Genomic DNA, 5355 nt, shown 5'->3' on the forward strand with positions numbered 1-5355 from the left:
TGTAGCTTTAAATGTAAATGAGCAATGGGGTTTTAGCACAAGTTCCAGGTTGTGTGAGCCTATGGGGTTTGAACTTTACTCTGGATTCCGTTATATTTCTCTGTAAACTGTAACGGATTTCACCTTATCAGTGCACTAAAATCGGTTTCTGAACACATTTCAGAATTAAACAATTCAGTTGCAGAATTTTCACTCATATTTGATCTATAAGGTCTAATTTAAAAGTTCATTCCGACTTTCACCGCGGTGTCTACAGCAGTGCAGAGTTTGAGCACCGTGGGATACGGCGGGGCTTGGGGCTATTTTAGTTTCATTCAATTACAGAATTGTCGTAAAATCAAATCAAATAAATACATTGGATCGCGTGCCACAGCCTACAGTACAGTCAACCTACCGTGGACACACACACACACACACACACACACACACACACAGAAAGAAGCACAACAAATACTCACGGATACTCAAATGGTGAGCAGTTCTAATTCTACTGAAGCCTCTTGTGATGTCCCAGGGGGCGACAAATCTGAACCGCTTGTTGAATAACATGTTTTCAGAAAAAGACAGCTCACAAAAAACTGACTGGGTTGTCTTATTTCACAGTTTGTATGTTAGTAGGCCCATCAGAGACCAAAATGTATGTGCACAAACACAGAAAAAGTGAGTTTGGCATTATAGGTCCCCTTGAATGTATCTGTCTTGAATAGAGAAACCATTGTAGAACCTTTTACAAATGGAACTTTCCATAGAACTCGGAAATCGGTACCATCCGAGTCAGTATCCACTTTCGAGCTCAATATGTTCCATTGGCTCTGTTCGGGAAAACATCTATGTGTGTTTGTTTGGCAAGTGTATGAATTCTACAAGCATCTTATGAGGTAAAACTACAGAGTAGTTTAGATCTAAGTTCGACGTGTTAATCGGTGAAATAAAAACCCATGGAAAGGAAATTTTGTTCACTGTTTGTTGTTTGTTGTTGTGATGCCAGGTGTATTAGCTCTGTACTCTCAGGCCAAGCAATTTGCCCCTTTGAAATTTCGATTTAAATGTCCATTCCTTTGCACTATTTCAAATATGAGGTGAGTAGACTTTTCCGAGTTTCAATATCATGGAATGCAGCATAATGACGCGGATTATGTACCATGACGCATGGCGCAAATGCCCGGAAAGCGCCTGATCAGCAACTGCAGGATGAGAAAGATTACACAAGCAAGTGCAACTGTGTCAGTGCAGTCTCAAAAGCACTGAACAGACTTGAGGCGAACGTTTTCAAATATTAATCAACTATAGATTGTTATTGCTATTCATTCCTTCATAAAACTAAAATACCGCAAACATTGAGACAAGTAGGTAAATCTTGGAAGAAGTCAGAGGAGATTATACTCCAAAAAAGGAGTGCATAACATTCGTTATAGTGGTAATCCACAAAAGCGTCAGTTGGGTAAATTATGCTGCAAATCCCAGGATTCCATTCAAACGACTCCATTCTATTTTGTTTTTCATCATATGGGTTTACCCTTGTTTTCACGCTAAAAGTAAAATTTTTAAATCAATTTAAAAAAAAACATTAAAATGCTGCATTTTGAGTTATCAGTTTAATGTATTTATTTATTTATTTATTTATTTTAGCGTCGGCTTTAAAAAAAAGTATCAAATATAGGATATTTTAACAAAATAATTTGACGGATTTGCACTTTAACATTAGGTCATACAATATGCAAATCCTCATTACACTTACTTAAAAAAAATCGGATTCTGACGATTGTAATGACAGAGAAACACTTTATTACTTACATACACTTAATATGAATTTATATTCATCCCTCAAGAAATGTGATGTACACGAATATTTTTCTAATTCTTACAAGATACCGGATTGCTTGAAAGGTTCTAAGTCACTGCCGATTTCCGTCAGATGGTGGCAATGCGGCGCAAAACGATGTAACAAAATAAAAATGAAAAGCAATTTCAGGTCGCCCAATAATTACTGTATAATTAAGTGTTGAAGGAAAGTTGAAAACCTTTGAGTTGGAAGGAGGCGGTCATGGTCCCTTAAGGAGGCCAGGGAAAGATGAAAGCAAGCCAACACATTTTAGACCAATTACATTAACATCGAACATATGTCAACTGATGGAATGGATGGTCAATTAAAGACTGATATATTTTGTAGAGAAACGCGATATAATTGCAGGTTGTCAAAGTGGATTTAGAAAAGGGAGGGGTATTTCGGATCAAGTAGTATGTCTAAAAGATGAAGTAAGGAAAGGGCAAATTAATAAATAAACAGTAGGGGCAGTTTTCTTGGATGTAGAAAAACGTTTAATATGCTATGGAAGGAGGGGCTTCTGATTTTGTTACATGCAATGACAATTGGAGGTTAAGTTTTTAACTGGATAATGGACATTTTGAATAAAATAACATAGCATCCAGGTAGGGGTAGGATCTGAAATGTCCAGTAAGTATATGATTGAAAATGGGACACCACAGGGAAGTGATAACTCCTATATGTTTTGTTGTTAGATATCGAAGATCATTATTTGCAGATGATGAGACTCTGTGGAAAGGAAGTAGAAATTTGAGCCATAGAATTCAAAATTGCAGTCAAGTTGAGATGTGGGAGAAGAAATGGGGTTTTATGTTTTCAGCTGAAAAGACTAAAGTAATGTTCTTCACAAGAAAAATGGATTAGAGGAAATAATAATTTGAATCTACACCGGTCAGCAACAACATTAAAACCACCACTAATAACCACTAATATTGTGTTGCTCCCCCTAGTGCCGCCAAAACAGCTCTGACCAGTCGAGGCATGGACTCCACAAGACCTCTGAAGGTGTCCTGTGGTATCTGGCACCGAGACGTTAGCAGCAGATCCTTTAAGTCCTATATAGGACCCTAATCGGACCATAAACCCAGCCATCCACATGACGTAGAAAAAAACGTGATTCATCAGACCAGGCCTCCTTATTCCATTGCTCCATGGTCCAGTTCTGACCCTCATGTGCCCATTGCTGCTTTTGGCCGTGGACAGGGGTCAGCATTGGCAGCATACGCAGCCCCATAAGCAGCAATTTTTGCTACAGCTTTTCTGTGGGATCTAACTTACCTTCACTCCCCACACGTATCAATGACCCTTGGGCGCCCACGACCCTGTTGCCGGTTCACCCGTTCTCCTTCAATGGACCACTTTTGGTAAGTACTAACCACTGCATACCTGGAACACCCCACAAGACCCGCCTTTTAGAGATGCTCTGACCCAGTCGTCCAGCCATTGTAGTTTCTTGATGAATTTGATGTGTTGATGAAGGAGTGACCACTGACGCTGAGTTGAGTAAAATAATAGATTTATTACAAAAGAACAGCATCAGACCAGACTTTCCATGGACGTCCAGGAGAGAACCGAGTCAGATGGATTCTCCACCAACTTGCGCGGCTTCTTTTATGCCTGCCCACAGACAACATTTACCATTTGGTTCCCCTACATAGGTCACAGGTCACATTTCACTTCCCTTATCACCAGGACCCCTGGTGATGTGTTCTCTCTCTTGGGACCCCTGGCACCATCTCTTAGTAATTATCTTATATGATGGGGCTGTCTTGGGACGCCACACATTCCAAGACACCTCATATTTCCCCCCTTCGAGACTACACAAAGTCTCGACAGAGATAAGAGTCATTGGATGTGACAAATAAAAATCTTGAATCTTGAATCTTGAACTTATGACATTAATTGGCTCAATAGAAATCACCTACTAACAGACAACCTGATTATATTATACCCTTCTGAACATGCTTAGTCGTAGCAATACAATACATTTGTGGAGTGTGAGAGCGAAAAACCCATCTGGCAGCTTCCTTTCTTAGTTCTTTCAACAAACAATCAAGACAGGAAAATTCTCTCACGGTCCCTCTGCCCCAGGCAACCACCTATTGCACTCCAAATCAATTAACCGCAAAGAAGAAGGGTTTAGAAAACTGTACAGGATGTTACATATTAATGCATACATTCAGAACCTCAGAAATAAATCAAAAAATTTGTCCAAAGTGAGGCTGGTTGACCCATTGGACCCTCCAATGAACCTGTCCCTGAATATCACCAATGTCCCTCAAAACCCCGCAAAAAAATAAAACACCTGAGGTCCCAATATATCCATTTCACCCTGTTACAGAAAACTTCAAAGAAAACAATACTAAATCAAAGTAATATGTCTTGCTAAAAATATTTCACCTCCCTTATCAATTTGAGAGGGCACGGAAATAATCACCAAACCAAAAAAGGAGCTCCAGGTCTGCTGGGAAATGGAGGGAACAGTAAATTTGAGTTTTGGCTGGACAGGAGATGCAGAAGCAAGAGACCTGGGAGTGTATGGAATGGAGCTCTTCCTGACGGTGATGTGGCCTCCAACCCCTGTGTGGATACTAGAACCGATGGTGGTAGATTTAGAATTATTTCAGGGAGGAAAGTGTGGGTTTGGTGAATGAGTTCTATAGTTATACAGAAATACACAGAGTATGTACAGGTGTTTACGGACGGTTCAAAAGATCCAAAAACAGACAACACTGCTCCTGCAGTTGCAGTTCCTAGCCACAGAGTCTCAATATGTAAACAGGCATCAAACCTCTTAAGTGTATATGGTGGAGTTGTATGCCATTTGGATGGCTTTTGAGTAAGTTGAACATGTCAAACCTAAGAGAGCTCTGATCTATAGTGACTCAGCATCTAGTCAGTACAGCCTAAAGCTAGGTTCATCCAGTAAACACCATTATTTCAAATAGTACGTACTATTTGAAATAATGGAAATACACTCACGAGTAATAAGACAAGGCGCTGTGGTTATTTGGGTTTCTGCGCACATGGGAATTATGGGTAATGAGAGAGTGGGCTAACTAGTTAAGCAAGCTGTTAAAAAGAAATCAAATCAGAACAATTCAAGATCCGAGGGAAAGGGCATTACATAGAAGAAAATAAATGAAGAGTGGCAGTAGCACTGGGATCAGGAAAAAAAATCTAGTGGGTATTGAGAGAAACTGGGGAAGCGATAGAAAAGAGGGGGTAGTAATGACCAGACGAAGAATAGGACATCGTAACCTAAATGGGACCCTCCACATTATAGAGAAGCATCCAACTGGACAATGTGAACATTGTCAGGCACTAGAAAGAGGAGACCATGGACTTAGTACCTGCAGGAAATATACTGCAGAGAGAAAGGATATGATGGAGGGAATAGAAAGATCAGGACTAACAGGGGCAGGGTTAAAGGGCATACTGGAGTGGGGTGGAAGTGGACAAGGCAGGAAGTAGCTGGTCAGCTTTTTTAAGAGAACAGGATTTATAAGAAAGGTCTGACAAACCGGACA

This window comes from Zeus faber (assembly GCF_960531495.2).
Source record: "Zeus faber genome assembly, chromosome: 11".
NCBI classification, from domain to species: Eukaryota; Metazoa; Chordata; class Actinopteri; order Zeiformes; family Zeidae; genus Zeus; species Zeus faber.